Source organism: Pteropus vampyrus, unplaced genomic scaffold, assembly GCF_000151845.1.
Source record: "Pteropus vampyrus isolate Shadow unplaced genomic scaffold, Pvam_2.0 Scaffold699, whole genome shotgun sequence".
Classification (NCBI taxonomy): Eukaryota; Metazoa; Chordata; class Mammalia; order Chiroptera; family Pteropodidae; genus Pteropus; species Pteropus vampyrus.
In genome coordinates, this window is record NW_011889480.1 from 43,927 (window position 1) to 62,443 (window position 18,517).

General features: G+C 40.4%; 2 pseudogenes; one reads left to right on the forward strand and one right to left on the reverse strand.

Annotated features, from left to right (window-relative positions):
- The first annotated feature begins 2,954 nt into the window (after window positions 1–2,954).
- On the forward strand, window positions 2,955–3,073 carry LOC111733932 (annotated as a pseudogene).
- Window positions 3,074–13,179: 10,106 nt separating this feature from the next.
- On the reverse strand, window positions 13,180–13,298 carry LOC111733934 (annotated as a pseudogene).
- Window positions 13,299–18,517: the final 5,219 nt, after the last annotated feature.

Genomic DNA, 18,517 nt, shown 5'->3' on the forward strand with positions numbered 1-18,517 from the left:
TCAATATCATCTACATATGGCCAGAAGGCCATAAGCCTCTGGGACGGTAAAGGGCCAACTATACTCTAAAGAGGATCCTGGCCAAATTATGCCAGGAGACCTCTGAGACCCAGCTCTGGCTTCTCTTATAGCTCCCCTAAGGCACAGAGGAGCTCCTAAATCGACTTAAAATTAACTCCTTTTGATATGCTATGTGAGAGGCCCTTCCTATCTTCCAACATATATTTTGACTCGGAGGTCCAGGATCAACTAAAATATATTATCAATCTGGGACAACTCCAGAAATAGGAGAACCTGATCCTTCCCTTCGCAATACCTCTGAGCATCTCGCAACCATGCCTCCTGGTGATTGGGTTCTCCTTAAAACCTGGAAAAAAGGCTCTAGGGAAGGCCAATTAACCCAAAATGGAAAGGACCATATCAGGTTCTCCTTTCTACACCCATAGCAATAAAACTACAGAGTCTATAGTCTTGGGTTCATTTATCAAGAATAAACCCTTGTCCCATAAGCTGTTACAGGAACACCAAGAAGACAACTATACCTGTGAACCTCTAGAGGACCTAAGACTGCTCTTCAAAAAGCAGAAGCAGAGGGACCCTCTGCAGGATAAGTGAATAACTGACCAAAGGGCTGTCAAAAAGTCCTGTTCCTTCTATTCCTGCTTGGGTTTCTTTTGGGCCCTTATACTTCGTTTTACCTGTGCCCTACTCCCAAGCACTCCTCTCAGTAACTACCTAAATTTCCATCAGACTCTGAACTCCAGCCTATCTCCTCCATAATATCTACCACATTTGGCTGCTGCTACCTGGTCAGTTTTAACCTCTTTTCTGGACTGTGTTCATGACCAAGTAACTCTATCACTATGATCTTAATCCTCTTAATTCTAATCTATACTCAGCCCTCCAAGGAGAATGGGAATCCATGCTTTCTTAAGCTTTTCTAATGTCATAGAAAAAGAAAATGGTCTAAGTGCTGGATCTGTTACCTGCTCCCCCAACCTCACCCCCCTGGCCTATGTTTTACTCCATTTTTAATTTTCTTGTTAAATTTGTCTCTTCCAGATTACAACAGTTCCACATAAAGATGCTGCAGGGATTTAAGCCAATTCCGTCAATGGAGACTGTCCTGGAGGGAAATCTGGAGCCTTTAGATCAGGCAGGTAGAGATTTTGGTCCCAGGGTAGGTAGGGACAATGTCCCGTTTCAGCCTGAAGTGGCTACAGAAGCCTGACCTCCAGTCCCTCAATACCCCGTATCATTATGGTCCAAAAATCTTTCAGGGGAGATTTATGAGGCAGGAAAGTTAGCACAAGGGAGACCTGCCAAATCCAGGATATGGCTCTGGAACGTCTCCATTGTCCTTACTCAATTCTCTCCCTGTTTTGATTTCAAGCGTGAGACTCCAGCAGGAGAAACAAACCAAGGCCGGGAAACAAGATAGGTGGCCTTGGCCACCTCCTCCTCTCCAGGTGGCATGGGAAATAAACCAAGACCAGAAGGCAAGCTGGATAGCTTAGTACACGCCCACCCCCAAGAAAACAAAAGCCCATGATTCAGACAGCTCAAGGAAGACTCTCCCTCTGAGCTGCCTACACTTTTAAGTGTGTACTTTTGCTTTAATAAACTTGTGTTTTCCAGCTTGCTGTTTGTCATGTCCTTTAATTCTTTCTCACAGCCTAAGACAAACATGTTCACCAGAGCTCCAGGGTTGAAACCAGAGGACAAACTGATGCACAACAGGGCAGATTTCCCTGAGTAGCAGGGAGACCGAGCCCTGACTGAGAGGAGAAGAGGGTCCTTTGGCGGAGAGTGAAGAAAGAATTCAACACACACACACACACCAAAGTTAGAGTTAAAAGGAAAGTTTATTAGAAGAGATAACACTCCACAGACAGAGTGTGGTGTCCTCTCAGAGACAGAGAGTGAGAGGGACCAAGAGACTCTTGGAAGAATGAGTAGAACCCAGTGTTCAGAGGGAATTCAGTTTATATATCATTCTTTAGTTCCTGTGAGTTACTGTTTAAAAGACTTTGTCAACCCGTTTCCTTTGATACGGACATACAGTGAGGAAGAGGAAGAGTATGTAGAGTGAAAAGGTAAGAATATGTAGAGTGAAAGGCCTGCTGGCAGTTCCCAGCCTTTAATCTATAGGTTCCCCATGGTTTTAGCCACAGGGAATGACTCCGTTGGTTCCTGTTTCTCCTTCACAGGTGTGGGGAATGGGTTGTTAGCAGTCCCAGCAGAAATCTTCCTTTGTTCTGAAGGTGTCCTCCTGGCCTGGCTGCAGAGCTGATCAGCACATTGCAGTCTCTGAATGTGGCTTGATTAACATTTTATTTCTCTTGCCTCCTCCCTACATTAAAACGAATCTGTAGGCTTGTGCTGCCTGCCCCACTCAGTCAAAAATTGACTCAGGAGTTGGACTAAATAGAATAAGCATTTATTGGAGAATTGCAATTCCTGGAGATACAGGTGAGCTAGCTAGTGCTTGAAGGCCTGGCTCCCTGAGTAGCTTGGAAGCACAGATTAGATAGGGAAATATCAGTTGTTGTGGAAACAAAGGGAGTTGGTGTTCTAGGTATTGCTGAGTGAACCATTAAAAGGGGATGAGGTAATTGATCGTTCTGGAATCAGCCATGGTATCATCCAGTCTGGTCCCATGACCTGGTGGTTCCCTGGCTGGTAGGGTTGTAGTTTTGCCTCAATGGGCCTTGGGGCTGAAACACATCTAAAGCAAGATGTCATCCCTAGTCTAAAGTCCAGTAGAGACCTACTGTCCTCATGATTATAGATAGACCTGAGGCTTGGTTAATCTTATGTCCTATGGCTTAATGATTGAAGGAGCAGGAGTCCAGAGGAATAGGGTGGGGAAAAGGCATGTGAGTCACAATGCCATTATCTGGGCAAAAGCAGCTTGAATCAGAGAAAAAAAAATATATATTAAATAAATTAAGGCCTATGGCCATGCTACCCTGAACAAGCCTGATCCCGTCTGATCTGGGAAGTTAAGCAGGGTCAGTCCTGGTTAGTACTTGGATGGGAGACCACCTAGGAAGACCAGGTGCTGTAGGCATAAAAAAATTTAAAAAAAGGGATTGCAAGCTGACAAGTTTCTTGTAATCTGTGAGGTCAACCAAGGATTGCCTCGCCTAAAAAAATAAAATAAAATTAAGTTTGTGTGCAGTTACAAGCTATAGGGTAAGAAGAGGTGAGGCTGGGAACACACGAGGCCCATAATATGGGAGTCCTTGTAATGTAGGGAGGAGGCAAGAGAATTAAAATATTAATCAAACCAAAATCAGACTGCAATGTGCTTATCAGCCCTGTAGCCAGGCCAGGAGGACACCTTCAGAACAAAGGAAGATTTCTGCTGGATTACCAACAACCCATTCCCACACCTGTGGAGGAGAAACAGGAACCAAGAGTCATTCCCTGTGGCTAAAACCATGGGGAACCTATAGATTAAAGGCTGGGAACTGCCAGCAGGCCTTTCTCTCTACATATTCTTACCTTTTCAGGCTGCTACATATCCTTCCCCTTCCCCACTATATGTCCATATCAAAGGAAACGGGTTGACAAAGTCTTTTAAACAGTAACTCACAGGAACTAAAGAATGATATATAAACTGAATTCCCCCGAAGGCTCGGTCCTTCCTCTCCACTATCTTTCCAAACGTCTCTTGGTCACTCTCACTCTCTGCTTCTGAGAGGAGACCACACTCTGCAGAGTGTCACCCCTTTTCTAATAAACTTTCCTTTTGACTCTAACTTTGGTGTGTGTGTTGAATTCTTTCTAAACTCTCTGCCAAAGGACCCTCTTCTCTCGGCACAGACCTTAGTCTTCCCTTCCCCCCCCCCCCCCTCCCGACTCGGGGAAATTTGCTTTGTCTTGCATCACTGTATCAGGTCCTTCTTCAGGGTCAGCGTTCTTTTTTGGAGTCCCTCACTGCCGAGCTCCCTGGCATCAATTCCACCTCCCCTTTGAGTCATCTTCATCTTTCTCTTAATTTTGTTCTCATTTCTGCTGGAATCTCTACAGAGAAATATATTTGAAGAAAGTCAATTGGGATTTTTAATTTAATCTATGAGTTACACAGAAGTGCATTTTTTTATTTTTCAATTAGAGTTGAGAGTCAATATTATTTTATATTGGTTTCAGGTGTACAGCAGCATAGTGGTTAGACATTTATCTAATTTATGAAGTGATTCCCCCTGATTAGTCTAGTGCTCACCTAGCACATATACAATTATTACAATATATGTTGTATTTCACATCTCTGTGACTATTCTGTAACTGCCAATTTGTACTTCTTAATCTCTTTGTTGTTTTCACCCTTCCATCTGGCAAGTATCAGGTTTGTTCCCTGAATCTATGAGTCTGTTCTTCTTTTGTTTATTTTGTTCCTTAGATTCCACATAGAAGTGAAATCTTATGGTATTCGTCTTTCTCTGTCCGACTTATTTCACTTAGCATAATACCCTCTAGGTCCATCTATGTTGTTGCAAATGGTAAGATTTCATTTTTTTTTTTGATGGCTGAGTAATATTCCATTGTATATATGAACCATATCTTGACTATTGTAAATAGTGCTGCAGTGAATATAGGGTTTCATGTATCTTTTCAAATTAGCGTTTTGGCTTTCTTTGGATAAATACCCAGAAGTGGACTTGCTGGGTCATACTGTAGTTCTATTTTTAATTTTTTGAGGAAACTCCGAACTGTTTTCCATAACGACTTTACCAATTTTCAATCCCACCAAGAGGGCATGAGGGTTCCCTCTTCTCCACATTCTCAGCAACACTCGTTTTTTTTTTTTAATTTATTGATGATAGCCATCCTGACAAGTGTGAGGTGATATCTCACTGTGGTTTTAATTTGCATTTCTCTGATGACTAGTGACGTTGAGCATCTTTTCATTTGTCTATTGGCCTTTTGTATGTCCTCTTTGGAGAAATGCCTATTCAGTTCCTTTGCCCATTTTTTAATTGAATTGTTTGGGTTTTTTTGGTGTTGAGTTTTATGTGTTCTTTATAAAATTTTGATATTATTAAACTTTTATCAGATGTATCATTGGCAAATATAGAAGTGCATCTCTTAATGTCCAAATATATGGAGGATTTCTTTTTCTTTTTTCTTTTTTTGATTGAGGATGGAGGATTTCTTTTCATGCTTTTGTTATTGGTTTCTAGTATAGTTGTGTTGGGACCATAGAACATACTCTGTATGATTTTAATTCTTTGAAATTTATTGTGACATGCCTTATGCAGCACTTGAGGTCAAACTCAGTCTGTGCTGAAAAATAAATATGTATTCTGATAAATGTGTAATTTTATAAATTGAGTGCATTTCTATGTATGTTCAATAGATCAAGTTTATAAACCATGTTTAAATCTTATTTATTTTGATTAATGTTTTTTGTCTCTTTGCTATATCAATTACAAAATGACATAGTTAAAATCACCCAGAGTGAGACTGAATTTGTCTATTTCTACTTATAATTCAATCAGTGGACCATTGAGTAGAAATTCAGGATTCTTATGTCTTCCTGGTATCTTGAATCTTTTACGGTTATGAAGTTACCTTTGTTATCTCTGGGTGTGTTTTGCAATTAAAATCTACCTTGATAGTAATGCACTGTAGTTACATAAGCCTTTTCTGGGCCTTCCAGGTGATGGGAAACCTGGCTTCAGTCCATTCAGTCATTTGGTTGCTTCTAGTTCTTTATTCCTAAGAGACATTCCTCTGGGGTGCCAGTCCAAAGAGGGGAGTCCCTAACTCTCACCCTTCACAACTGAGCCTGCAGACATCTAAAGCTTATTTTGGTCTCTTAGCTGCCTCTTCTAGACCATCTCAAGGAAAAAAAAAACCAGCCCTAGTGTTTGGCTCTCCTCTCTGGACCCCAATGTCTCCTAGTCTCCATGTAGTGATTTTTTTTCCTTAGCATTCCCAGTATTTTCCCCCAGCTTTATTGAAGCATAACTGACATATAACACAGTGTAAGTTTAAGATACACAGCAAGTTGATTTGACATGCGTATTGGAAAATGATTACCACCATAGCATTACCTAACACCTCCACACATCGCATAATTACCAATTTTTTGTGTGTGGTAACATTACTGAACTCAAGGGATTTGTTTTGCCTGCACGCATCAAAGCCAAAAGAGACACAGGCATTTGCAGCGAAGTCAGTAGAGGTTTATTTAAGGAAATGGCACCAAGCCCAGAGACGCAGGTGAGCTAGCCCTCAAAGACCTGGCTCCTCATGGCCTCTAGGGGATAGGTTGTATAAGGGAAAACTCATTAGCTAAGGAGTTGGGGTCATGAGTTCTACTGGTTGGTCAGGGCTAGGGGAGGAGGCAGTTGATCATTGCATCAAATCCTGTTGTCAGTCATGGCATCATTCCGTCTGGTTTCAAGGGGATGCTGGTAGGGTCTTCTACCTACATAGATGTGGTGCTGCAAGATGTTATCTTTAGTTTGATCAAAACTCTGCTTCTGTGGTCAACAGACCAGAGCCTTTGTTCCTAAGACTCTTTGGGACTGACCTAAGGGCTTAATGATTAAGGGAGTGGTGGTGCAGTATGCAAAAGGATAAGGGGAAAAAAAAAAACAAGTGAGCCCGGAGGCCAGTTTGAAACAGAGAAGAGAAAAAATCATTTTAAATAAGTGTAGATTTGTGTGGGTACAGTAACAACACTTAAGATCTACTCTCAACAACTTCTAAGTACACAATACAATATTGTTAACTATAGTCACCATGCTGTACATCAGATCGTCAGAAGTTATTCATCTTCTAACTGGAAGTTTGTACCTTTGACCAACATCTCCCCATTTCCCCCACCCCTAGCCCCTGGCAACCAGCATTCTTCCTCTCTGTTTCTACGGGTTTTTGGCTTTTTTAGATTTCGCTGCAGTGATTTCTCACTAGCATTTAGGTCTTTGGTGCTTTAAGATACATTTCTTTAATGTACATTACATGCAGACTTTTTGTTTTCTTCAGCTGAAGGGTTGGTCATAATTTCCCAACCTACAATTACTGGCAGTAGAAGTTCTGAATACAGATTGCTAAATCAATGCTTTCTTAGGTTTAAAGCTATTTCTGTATCAACTAAGCCAGCTTCAAAGAGGGAACAGTCTTTTTAAGCAGAAGTACCTATTTCCTGAGGTGTGTTTTGGGTGATCTCTGACAGTGGGGTGGGGAGAATGCTGGCATGAATGTGGGGCTGGTTTTTGTCTCAGTGGCACAGTCTAAGATATTTGGTCTTTGTCCTGACACAGAACTCCTAAAACTCTTGAAATCTCCTGAGTAATAAGCATTTTTGGTATGTTAATGAGATAACTCTTGGTTAAGTGGCTGGTTGCCAGAAGGAACATGCTGTAATCAGCATGTTGAAACTTTCAGCCCAAACCTCGACCTCCTAGGAGGGGCCAGTGACCCATGATCAAATAAATTGTGCTTGCAAAAGGAAGCCTCTATAAAAACCTAAAATAATGGGGTGCAGAGAGCTTCTGGGGTGGTGAACAAGAATGCGTCTATATGCCTAGAGGGCAGTGCACCCCAAACTCCATGGGACAGAAGCTCCTGTGTTCAGAACCCTTCTGAACACTGCTCTGTGTATTTCTTCATCTGGTCGAATCCCTTAATATTCTTTGTAATAAAGCAATAATCTAGTAAGTAACCTGTTTTCCTGAGTTTGATGAGCTGCTCTAGCAAATTAATCCAACCAAGGAGGGGGTCAAGGGAAGCTCTAATTTATAGCTAGCTGATCAGTCAGAAGCATAGGTGACAACCCCGACTTGCTTTGGCATCTGAGATGGGAGTGCGGGGCAGCCTTGTGGGATTGAGCCCATAACCTGTGGGACTGAGCCCATAACCTGTGGGGTCTGATGCTATCTCTGGATAGGTGGTGTCAGAACTGAGTTGAATTGTAGGACACCCAGCTGGTGTCCAGAGAATCTGATCATTGTTTAGTGTGGGGGAAATCCCCCTCCACACACACACATTAGCAGCCAGGAGTGTCAGAAGCTAAGTATTGAGTGTAGTGTGAGACTAAAGGAGACACGCAGGTGAAGTGAGTTTTTCTTTAGTCCCACATAACCTGAAATATTTACTATATAGCCTATTATGGAAGAATTTTGCTTTCCACCCTATTCTGGTTCTCAGCTAACATCTGTGGCTGTTCCTTCCCTGAGTTTTTATAACTAAAATTTGACAAACTTTATATAAAAATTCTATAAGCTGAGCAGCAGTATTTCAAATAATAGGTTACAAACAAATGAATAATGATCAATTATACCAAGAGAACATCAAGATACATTTAAAAATCCTTTGAGCCTGCTTGTTTTCTGCACCTAAGAAGAAATTTAGATTTTTAGACATTTTGTCCAGCCTCTAAAGCCTTGCTAATTTCTCAAAGGAAAGGCAGGCAGCAATTTTACCATCCCTTACCTCCCCACCTCAGCACTGTTCACATTTGGAGCAAGTTAACTCGTGACTGTGGGAAACTGTCCTTTACATTTGAGATGTTTGGCTGCATTCCCAGATTCCACCACTGGATGTTGACAGCACCCCACCAAAACCCAACTGTGACACCAAAAATTATCTTCCAGCACTGCCAAATGTTCCCCATTGAGAGCCAAGTGCTCAAAAAATAATAATAAAATAAAAATTTTAATTGAAGATGGATGAAGAGTCTTAGGCATTCATACACATGATTCAAATATGAATACATAAAGCAAGGTAACAATATTAAACTTGACCCGTGCTGCTGGAAAACTGTGTTCCGGAAATGACTTTACTACAAAGAGCCCTCCTTCCCCATATGACGTAGATAAGACTCATTGATGACCCACTTGTTTACCTGTCTCATTCTTTTGTTTCATAAATGAGTAAGTGAACTGTTTGTTCCTTTCCCAGACACAGAAATAAACATTTCTTATTAAGCTAACAGACTCCCCTGGTTACAGTAAAAATCCAAAATGTACAATCCCTCCACCTATAACTTGGCCATAAATAAAAATTTGCCCAATTTTTTATCCATCCCTATAACTTGCCCAATTTTTATTCATCCCTATAAAAGTCTAAAGCAAAATGACCCTGCACTCTGACCTTCAGATGTGGGCTGTTTTTCCTATCACAATTGCCTGAATAAAATAAAATCAATCGTCTTACTTGCTCAGTTTTTGTTCCTTGCCTTTGACTAAATAAATAAATAGCATACAGATGAAGTGAAAGAGTGAGTAAGCTCAGCTGAAAAAAAAACACAAACTTCCAGTTCAAAGATGAACAACTTTGGGGATGCAATGTACAGCATGGTGATTATAGCTAACAATACTGTGTCTTGTATTTGAATGTTGCTGAGAGGGACCTGAATATTCTCACCAGGAACAAATAAATGGTAACGTGACAGGATGGAGGTGGTACCTAATACTATCATGGTGTCAAAGAAAAACATTCAAAATGGCATCACTTGTACTAAAGCTGGTGACACCAAATCTAGATTTAATACTGGATCTAAACACCACTGAGGTCACCTGTCACATAGGCCCTCTCTACCCCTCCATAGAAAGAGCAGACAATTTGCATGCTAAAAACTTTTGCCATTCTCCCACCCCTAAAAAAGTCCTGGTCTAAAAATAATATTTGTTGTTGTTGTTAATAGCTCCCTTGCCCTACGATTCTTACAAGAACTTTCCATTTTGTTCAACCCCTTAGAACATCTTTCTAGTTCTTAGATGGGATGCTGCCTGATTCATGAATCACTTAGTAAAGCCAATTAGATCTTCAAATTTACTCAGTCGAATTTTGTTTTTTAATAGCTATTATTCTGAGAAGTCAGAGCAATTGTTCTCTTTTATTGGAAGTAAGATTCACAGCTTTTAATTTCTCCCTTTTTCTGTGTCTCTCTCTAAGGATGTCTTAAGAATCAAGAGACTACAAATGTTATAATCACTATTGTTGTCACAGCAATAAAGTGGGTGCCACGCCACTTAATTTTCCAATGCTTTTACCTGCACTTCATCCAATACTACTACCATTGATGATAACTTGAGTAATTATATGCCACTATCTGCATGTGTATCCATGCCCCATTTCCCCCTCACAAAGAGCTTTTCAAATTATCATCAACCCAATCCTAGACTTCTATTTTGAGAGTTTCTGATACCAATCCTGGTACCCTTTACTATATCTATCAAGTCTCAATAAGATTCAGATGACACACTGAAATTAGAATAACTTGAGAAGAGTTTTAATAAGGCAATATTTACAATATTCACAAAGGGGATTGAATTTAGGAAAATCATAAGGAGTAGTGCAGTAACTTATGGCTCTTAAGGGAAAATTGCATTACAGGAGGAGAAACCATGGTCTGAGACATGCAGCTATCCCTTATTGACCTGCAGGGAGGGAGACAAGAGAATAGATACCCAAATCTCACTCTCCTTCATTCTGGTCTCTTGCTAGTTCTCCCCTATTGGCCCAACTCAACAGGAAGCCAGAAGGCAAAGAAATCTCTTGAAGTAGATGAAAAAAAAAAAAATCAGCATTCTTGGGCAACAGGGAAGGGTAGAATATGGGCTAGAGTAGCAAATGGAGAATCTCCAACATCAGTGAAAAGCCACTGGAAGGATTCAAGCAGAGGACTGATGTAATTCAATTTAGGCTTCAAAAGGATCACTCTGGTAGTTGAGTTCACTGTAGATAAGGGCAAGAGGAGGGAGACCAGAGAGAAGGTATTAAACAATCCAGTGTAAGGTTGAAGGAGGCTTGGGCTAGGGAGGTAACAGTGTAGATGGTGAGAAATGGGCTGATTCGGGATATATTTTTAAAGTAGATCATCACTATTTGCTGAAGTATGGGGTATGAGAGAAAAAGAAGGCAAGAATGACTCCTTTTAAATTTGAACTGATAATAATCACCATTTTCTGAGATGAAGAAACTGTAGGGCTGAGGGGTAACTCAGCCCTACAGTTTCTTCATCTCAGAAAATGGTGATTATTTTAGGAGAGAACTCAATTTTTTACTGAACTATAATATACGTTCAGAAGAGGACACATATAACTTGAGGTTTCACAGACCAATGTTATCGCATGTTATCACACCTATGTTATCAGCATCCATCCAGATCAAGAAGTAGAATTCTATCAGCACCCAGGAAGCCTTCTCAGTTTCCCTTGTGATCAACATTTTCCTGCCCCTGGGTAATGACCATCCTGATATATAATAGTACAGATTATTTTGCCTGTTTTATACTTTGTGTATCAACAAAATCATACTCTGTGTTTTCATTTGTGCCTGTTTTTTTTTTACTTAACTTATGTTTCTGATATTCACCCAGAATGTTACATATAGTGGCAGTTTGCTCATTCTCAGTGTGTGACTATGCTACAATTCATTTATTCATTCTTTTGGTAATGGGCACTTGGATAGTTTCTGTATTTTGGCTATTAATAATAGTGCTTCTGTGAAGATATTTGCACCTATCTTTTGTTGAGGATTCTGCCAGTTTTTCAATGTGACTGTAACAAATTACTCTCCCAGCAGCAACCTGTAAGTTATGCTTCCTCCATATCCTCACTAACACTTAGCATTTTCAGTCTTTTTTTAATACAACCATTCTGTTGGGTGAATAGTTGTATCTCATTGTGGTTTAAATGAGCACTTAATTAGTATTTCCTCCAATAAAGTTGAGAACCTTTTCATATGTTTATTGGTCATTTATATATCATGCTTTGTGATGTGTCCATATTTTCTTTTTTTTTGCTCATTTTTAAATTCAGTTGTATTTTTCTTATTGATTTGTAAAAATTCTTTACGTATTTTGAATATGAATTATTTTTTAGATATATGTGTTTGTCTTCTACTTCACGGGTTCTTTTTTCACTATCAATAATGTCTTTTTAAAAAATTTTATGTTATTATTAGTTTCAAGTATACAGTACGTTGGTTAGACATTTATACAGTTTATACAACGATCCCCCTAATTGCTCTTTCTCTCATCTGGCTCTCCACCTAGCCATTACATTAATCCTAACTGCATTTACTATGCCTTGCTCCCCATCCCCATGACCATCTATCAACTACTGATTTATACTTCTTTAACTTCACCCTTTTCTTCCAGCCCCCCAACCGCCCTCCCCCCCGGCCATCTCAATAATGTCTTTTTAATAATGAATATTGAAATGTTCTTAATTTTAATATATTCCAGTTTATCAAAGCTTGCTTTTGCCTAATATTGAAGAAATCTCTGCCTACTCCAAAGCCATAAAGTCATAGTTTTGTCTATAATTTTTACATTTCATATTTAGTTCTGCAATTATTCTGGAATTATTTCTGTATATAGTATGAGATTGGGATAGATTTTAATTTTTTCCCCGTGAATATGCGATGGACTCAGCTTTATGAAGACCTTTTTTTCCCACCCCATTGCAATCGTTATGACACTAGGTGGCGCCGCATGCATTAGTCTGTTCTCTTGCATCAGTCACCATTCTACTTTTACAAGAAGAGGAGTTGAATTCTATTTATATTAAAGTACAAAAAAACAGATAAAACTATGATGTGTGTGCGCGGGGGAATCTTTCCTTCTATCCTTCTAGGTTCTTGGCTGGAGTTCTATAACAAAACACAGATTAACAAGAGAAAAGCATACAAATTCAAGTTTTGCATGACTCTGGAGCTTTCCTAAGGAAATGAAGACACAAAGAAGTGAGTGGTTAAACCTGATCATTTTTATGCTAGGTTTGAGAGGAAGAGTGGAAAGTCATGGGAAAGTGTGATAGCATGAAATTATATAAGCTAAGGGTGGTAAACTAAGGGAAATCTAGCATTCCTGTTCATTTGATTCCTTTCTGCGTCCCTCCATCTTCGGAGGTGAGGACGCTCTTTTCCTCTGGGTATAGAGGAATCACACCTATTACATGACGGTCTTATGTCCTGCTTCAGAAGAAGGTCAGAGAGTCCTTCCTGAACCTGCCACTTCTCAAATTCTTTCAGCTTAAAATATCCAATATGCCAAGGTGCCTTGTTTTATTTAGGAGAACTGTGTTCTGAACTCTGTCAGATATTTTATTTTATTATTTTATTTTTATTTTTTAGGCGAGGCAACCCTTGGTTGACCTCACAGATTTCAAGGAACTTGTCAATTTACAATACATTATTTTTTAATTTTATATACACCTACAGCACCTGGTCTTCCTAGGTGGTCTCCCTTCCAAGTACTAACCAGGCCCGAACCTGCTTAGCTTCCGAGATCAGAAGGTATCGGGCTTGTTCAGGGTAGCGTGGTTGTAGACTCTGTCAGCTGTTTTAATAAGCCATAATAGGGTTTCTCTTGGAGGGTGAGAGTTTGTAGTGACCAGGAGGACCATGAAAGGGGCTTCTGGATTACAGATAATTTTCTTTTCTAAAAACCTGGGTAGCAATGGCATGGGCCTGTTAACTTAAAAATAAAAAGCCAAAATGAGAGGCAACAAAGTGTTTATTTAAGAATACAGAATTGCAATCTCGGGACATAGATTCTGGCAGAAACCCAAATGGTGTTCCAATTTCAGGATGAAAGTAAAAAGTTTCTATGAGCAAAAGGAAGGGAGGGTATGGGACAAGATGGCATAGATGGTAGAGGTTTTGTACTTCTCCTCTTGAAACCACACCAGAGTTGTGATGGAAACACGTAGTATACAGCAAGCAGAGTCATCTGGGGTCTGGATGAACAGAAGCCCTACAACTAGGGAGAGAAATAAGAAATCACCCTGCAATGATAGGAAGTAGGAAGGGAAAGAAATGCAAGGTTGCCCGGTCCCATGGCTGAGCGAGACGGAAGCTACAGCAGCTTTAGCTGGCAAGTGTAGACATCTTTTTTTTTTTTTCCTGGCTTTATTGGAATATAATAGATAATTAGTTGCTCATATTTACAGTGTACAATTCAACGAATTTTTTTCAATTATAGTTGGCATACAATAATATATTTATTTCAGTGGTACAGCATAGTGATTAGAGATCTATATAACTCATGAAGTGGTCACCCCACTAAATCAAGTACTCCTCTTCCCCCTTCTATATTTTATACAACATTATTTACTATTTTCCAGACTTTTGCAGAGATGGACCCACTAATTATGAGCACCAGCACTGGGTCAGTTGCTAGGGAGGTGCCAGGGGCTTACACAGGGACACTGAGTTGATGGAATGAGGGCCAAGGTGAGGCTTTCTCCCAAGGAGAAGTGCTGGCAGTATCCATTGTTCCTCTGTTGAGTCCTCCCTTCTCCCAATGTGCAGACACAGTGCCGCCATAGCTGAGACAATTGGATAACAGAGGTCACTCCGCCCAGAGGAGTTCCTGAAATTCCTCTCCTCCCAACTTGTGGCCCTACCTAAGCCACATCCAGTGGTGCCCTCAGCATGCCCTGTGGCCCTAGCTGAGCAGCTCCAAGCCCTGCACTGGTGGCACCTGGCCTCTGTTTCTGGTGTGGTCTCTTGAAAAAACTATAAGCACAGCTGAATCCAAACAGGTGGCCCCAGAGAGGCACAGGCTGGGGCTAGATTCAACCTGCAGTGGACCCCTCGGGACTGTGCTATTGGACACCTACTACACAAAGCCACACTAATAAGACCAAGAGAGTTAGGAGCTTTGCTTAGTACATAGAAACAGACACAAAAAGGCAGCCAAAAAGGGAGACAAAGAAGTATGTCCTATATGAGAGAACAGAACAGAGCTCCAGGAAAAATGGAGTCAAGTAATCTACCAGATGCAGAGTTCAAAACACTGGTTATAAAGATGCTCAATGAACTTAGGGGAAGAATAGATGAACTCAGTGAGAATTTTAACAAAGAGATAAAAAAAGACCCTAAAAGTGGAATGGAAATTATAAAAGAGAACCAGTCAGAAATGAAGAATACGCTATCTGAGATGAAGAGTATATTAGAGGGAATCAACAGAGTGGATGAAGTGGAAGATCAAATCACTGCTATATAGGATGAGGTATCGAAGGATACATAATCAGAACAGCAACAAGAAAAAAGAATCCAAAGTAATGAAGATAATTTAAAGAGCCTATGAGACAACATAAACATAACAACATTCACATTATAGGGGTAACAGAAGGAGAAGAGAGAGAACAAGACGTTGCAAAACTTTTTGAAAAAATGATGGGAAACTTCCCTAACCTCTAAAGGAAATAGACATACAACTCCAGGAACCTCAGAGAGTCCCAAACGAGATGAACCCAAAGAGGCCCACACCATGACACATTATACTTAAAATGCCAAAGGTGAAATACAAAAAGAGTCTCTTAAAAGCAGCAAGAGAAAAGCAGTTAGTTACCTACAATGGAGCACCCATAAGACTGTCAGCTGAATTCTCCAAAGAAACTTTACAGGACAGAAGAGTTTGGCACAAAATATCCAAAGTGATCTACAACCAAGATTTCTTTATCTAGCAAAGCTATCATTTAGAGAAAGAGCTTCCCAAACAAGAATAAACTAAAGGAATTCATCAACACCAAACCAGTACTACAGGAAATGTTGGAGAGACTTCTTTAAGAAAAAGAAAAAATATGTATCAAAAATATGAATAAAGAATGGCAATAACGACATATCTATCAACAAGTACATCAAATGAAAAAGAATCAAGTGCTCTAACCAAAAGATAGAGTGGCTGAATAGAAAAGAAAACAAGAGCCTTACATATGCTGTCTACAAGAGACTCACTTCAGATTAAAAAACACACAGAGACTAAAAGGAAGAAGATAGAAAAAGATATTGCATGATTGACCTAGACGGTATTGTGCTGAATGGAGTACTTCAGAAAGACAAATGCTACATGATTTCACATACATGTGGACTCTAAAGAGCAAAATAAACAATGACAACAACAAAACAGAAAGAAACACGTAGATACAGCGAATATTTTGAGGGCTATTAGATGAGAGGGGTTTTGGGGGGTGTTGTGAAAAAGGGCAAAGGGATTAAGAAGTACAAATGGATAGTTACAAAATAGTCATGGAGATATAAAGTATAAAATAAGGAATATAGTCAATAATATTATAATAGATACGTAAGGGGGAAGAGAGGTACTAGATTTAGTGGGATGATAAGTTTGCGAGTTATATAGATCTCTAATTACTATGCCATACAACTGAAATTAATATATTGCATGCCAACTATAATTGAAAAAACTCATTGAATTGTACACTGTAAACATTAGCAAATAATTGTCTATTTTAATAAAGCTGTAAAAAAGACAAAAAAAGGAAGGGAAGTAATTACATGAATAGAAGAGGGGAATTTCCACTGGTGCTAGCTAGCTAAGTTCCTCTTCCGCTTCACATGGCTGGTTACTAATTCTGAAGTATGTCTGTAATCATCAGTCATCATGGGCAGGAGGTCTGCTTTCCTGTTAGCTTTACAAACAGTTGTTTGGGAGACAGTGTTGCTCTGGCCCTGTCCAGAGGTTGTTTTGCCCAGTTCAAACATTCCAAAGGTTCACAGAGAAAGACATGCAGGTCAGTTCCTCCAGAATGGCTGCTCTGGCTCCATTTCAAGTTGGCTCTGCTTACGTCAACTTTCCACAGGCATGTGCCCTTTTTATGATTTGTTCACAGGTGTGTTCACTTTAAAAATTTGTGAACTTTATGTTTTTTATAATTAAGCAAATAATTTTTTAAAAAAATAAATGAAAGTCTACTTTATTCTTTCCAGCTTCTCTAGGCAGTATGATTGACAGACTAAAAGCCATTTACAAGGTTGGAGGGGGTGGATATTCATTAGTATTAGCTCTTTAATATTTTATCTCCCTATATTTATATAGAAATAGGACGTGCATGCAGTTTTTCCAACTTTCCAGGATGTTGTTTACCTTAATAATACTTTCCATTGTTTGGGGAGTAGTGCAGAATTTTCCTACTCTTAATTTTGAAGAGTTTAATGAGTGATGTTTTCCCGCCTTCATTCATTCCACCAGTTAATCTTTCTTGTGAGCTTACTGGGATTCAGCATTGATACGACAAGCTCTGATTTTGACCCAGCATTGTTTACTAATTTTAGCTACCCAGTTTTCCCAGTTCTTGCCTGAATCCTAATGAATCTTTTTCTTTTTCTTCTCCTCTGTCCAGGCTCCAAACCATGAAGATCCTATGCCTTACCTCTTCTGGAGTCTCCCTGGCCTAAACCCCAGGTATTTCCATATGCTCAGCTCCCTACAGTGAGCTTGTTCTTTCCCTTTCTTGTCCCTGTTGGGCCATAATCAGAGTTACTTGTGTTTCCCATTTGAGTCTTTCAACAACTTTAGGAGGTGGCTCAATTGTACAGATGGGTCCCAGACCTGGATAGTCCCAGGCCTGGGACTGGCTGTGATCATTGCTTCTGGCTAGAAATAGGACCCAGGATTTAGAATGTTATATTAGTGTAGTAGGGCACCTGCACCTAAAATATGTAAACATAATTCAGCTTATTGTATCACGTATGTGTGGCTGAATGCCACTTTTGTACTCTGATATGTGTGGAGCCCATGTGGTCCCCTGGGGAGCAGAAGGGGAGCACAAGACAGGGAGCAGAAGAACAGCAGAGGCAGAAGTGCATTCCCCGCAACAGAACTGCGTTCCCCACAATAAAGTTGGTGCCTGCCGTTTCATTCTCATGTTGGCCCCTTGTGTATTCTTCCAACTGGGCATCTCACACCGAACCTTCCCTTCTCGATCAGCTCAGTGCTGACAGTACAGAAGGAGAAACAAGTTATAGGCAATTTACTCAAGATGCCCATCTTAGTGGAGTTAGAATTAAAACTTGATAGGAGGAGGACTTCTCTTGGCACTCCCCGAGTGTTCACCTCACTCAGATATATGTCCTCACCTGGAAGATGTCCCTAACTTTCTGGCTCAGGCATTGTAAAGGAGGACCACAAAATCCTAATCCCAACTTTTCTGAGTCTCTCCATGACCCCTCTTGACACAGGAGCAAGGAAAACATTTCTTGCCAAGTGAGCAGGTTCTGGGTCACCAGTTGAGGTAGAACTAAACATTCCCTGATGGATCAATGGGACAAAAAGAAGGTTTGAGGGTGTTGCCAAGGTTTACACAGGGAAAGATGGAGTTGCTATTATTTGAGTTTGAGAAGGGGGAGTCAGGAGTTTGATCTGTGGCATTTAAAAGTATCTATTGTGTCGCTCTGAGCACTAGTGCTGAGTCGGCTGCATGCAGATGGCACCAGGGACTTACAGGGAGACATTGTCAGAGTGACGGCCGAGGCGAGACCCACTCTGTATAGAAGTGCCTGCAGTATCCATTGTTTCCTGTTGAGCCCTGCCCCCTCTCAGTGTGCCGGACACAGCACTGCCATAGCCGTGACGTCATCAAACTGGATAACAGAGGTCTCTCTGCCCAGAGGATTCCTTGAAATCCTGCCTCACCCAACCCACAGCCCCACCCAAGCCATATCCAGGTATAGCCTTAATGAGTCAGGAGCTCCTTGATGAGCAGCGCCTAGACTCACACTGGAGACAGCTGGCCTCGGTTTCTGG